Raw genomic sequence first — 2,705 nt, forward strand, 5'->3', positions numbered from 1 at the left:
GATTCATTTTAATTAATTTTAGATTCAAGTTATCTACAACTGGACATTAACAAATTCCCATCTACCCATAACCGTGGGCACGGCTTTCGAAAGTTCAAATCCCTGCAGGGGAGTCCCAACTTAGCCCATGACAAGCTCTCACGGTCAACGAAGGAATAGACCTTCTCCCGAGACATTCCGATCAGACTCGGCATCCCGGTTCTACAAGACAACTCCGACAATGGTAAAACAAGTCCAGCAACACCACCCGCTGTGCCGACAAATCCCGATAGGAGCTGCACATATCTCGTTCTCAGGGCACACCAGATAGGCTAAGCATACGGGAGCCAACGTAACCCAAGTTGCCAAGGGACGGCCCCGCACGGTGCTCTAGGTTGGACCAACGCTCAGAGGAGCACTGACCCGGGGGTTTAAAATAAGATGACCCTTGTGTCTGCGAAATCCAAGGGAAAAGGCTAGGTGGCAAATGGTAAAACCAAGGTTGGGCATTGCTGGAGGAGTTTTATTCAAGGCGGACTGTCAAGGGGTTCGCATTATCACCCAACCGCGTAAGGAACGCAAAATCCGGGAACATAACACCGATATGACGGAAACTAGGGCGGCAAGAGTAGAAAAAAAGACTAGGCGAGAGGCCGAGCCTTCCACCCTTTACCAAGTATATAGATGCATTAAGATAACAAGATAATATAATGATATCCAACAAGTAAATAATGTTCCAACAAGGAACAGTCTCCAATCTTCACCTGCAACTAGCAACGCTATAAGAGGGGCTGAGCAAAGCGGTAACATAGACAATCAACGGTTTGCTAGGACAAGGTGGTTAGAGGTCTGACATGGCAATTTGGGAGGCATGATAAGCAAGTGGTAGGCATCGTAGCATAGGCATAACAAAAGAGCGAGCATCTAGCAAAGCAAAGATAGAAGTGATTTCGAGGGTATGATCATCTTGCCTGCAAAGTTGTCAGAGTTGACTGGATCCTCGAAAGCAAACTCAACGGGCTCCTTGTTAGCGAACTCGTCTCCCGGCTCTACCCAAACAAGACAAACAAGCAAACGGGATACAATCAAGCACATGCAAAGCTCAAACAACATGATGCAATTATGGTATGCTATGCGGGATGCGATATGTGATGCATATGCAAGATTTGACAAGGGATGAATGAACCTGGCCTCAACATGGAAATCCAAGTATGCCACTGGAAATGTGAGATGATTTCGCTTGAAAATGATATAAAGATCACCGGAATCGGAGTCACGGTTTGGAAATGGCAAGTAATTCAAATATGGCACCGGTCTGCGATTTACAGCAAGTAGCCATCTAAATGCAACAAGATGAACATGCTACAGCACCCAAACATGACAACAAAATACATGGCAGGGACCCATTCATGAAGCTTAACAAAAGATGAACACTTAGCTACGGCCAATTCATCCCTTAACAGGTTCAAACAAGCATGGAAAAAATGCATTTGGTAAACAGATTTCAGACTTAGTGAAATTAACACTTGTCTGGAATTGCAGATCAGGTAGCACACTTTGGAGCATGAAAACTATATGCTACAGGGCCTGAACATGGCAAAGTAAAGCATGGCATGGAGCTACTGAAAGAGCTTAACAAAAGTCCCTTAGTGACCTTGAGCCAAAAGAGATCAGAAAATACATTTGCAAGCATGTGAACATGGCAAAAACATAATCAGATCACAGACTTAGTGAAAAACCGGAATATGCAAATCAGATATCAAGTAGGCATGTTTACGAGCTCGATGCACTTACTACAGAGCAAGTCATGACAATATAAGCATACACTCATTAAGAATACACATTATACAAGCTACACATGGCAAGAACAATAACATAGCATGCACGGATCAACTACAACATCCTCGGCAAAATCACTAACAAGTAGACAATCTGCCCAAGATTCACGAAATAGCAAAAATAGAGCTTGATTGACTCAAACTAGGATGCTCTATAATTGCAAACAAAGACATGGATGGATAGATCACTACAATATTAACAAAACATCCTTACTAATCATCCTCAAAAGAGGCACGGATCACTAGGAAACAACATGAACATATGGCATATTGATATAAACAGATCTAGGACTTAGTGGAATTGCTAAGTCCCTGAAATCAGCATTAACGAATGCACCACTTTGCAAGCTTGTTCTAGTCACCACACACATCACAAAAATACATGGGTTGCACCTATGGAAAGATGGCAAAGCATATAACAAAACATATGTAGAGCTCAGGGGCATATCATGCACACATAAATCATGACAAAAATGACAAATATCTAACTGGAGCAGCAGATCTGACAATTATCTCAAGTAGCACTCTTCCAACAGCATTTCGGGCATGAAGATGAACTCAAATGAAAATGATGCAATGATACGAAATGGTGTACTCTCTGAGATGAACATTTTGATATGCTATATGTCCAAAACGGAGCAACGGATGCGGAGATACAACATGATGAAAAACGCAAAATAGTTAGGTTTCGGGGCAAAAGTAAACCGATCCGAAATCTGGATCCAGATCTGGCCCGGGAGCACTGTAGCAGCGGCGCGGCTGCCGAGGATCGCCGGATTCGTCGCCGGAGAAGAAGTCCAGCGGGGCGGAGGAGGTGCGGCCCGGGGTGGCCGTGGGCGTCGCCGGCCACGGCGGCGAGGGCGGCGTCGGCGGCGAGTGGCGGCGCGG

Source organism: Triticum dicoccoides, chromosome 2A (genome assembly GCF_002162155.2).
Source record: "Triticum dicoccoides isolate Atlit2015 ecotype Zavitan chromosome 2A, WEW_v2.0, whole genome shotgun sequence".
In the NCBI taxonomy this organism is placed as follows: domain Eukaryota; kingdom Viridiplantae; phylum Streptophyta; class Magnoliopsida; order Poales; family Poaceae; genus Triticum; species Triticum dicoccoides.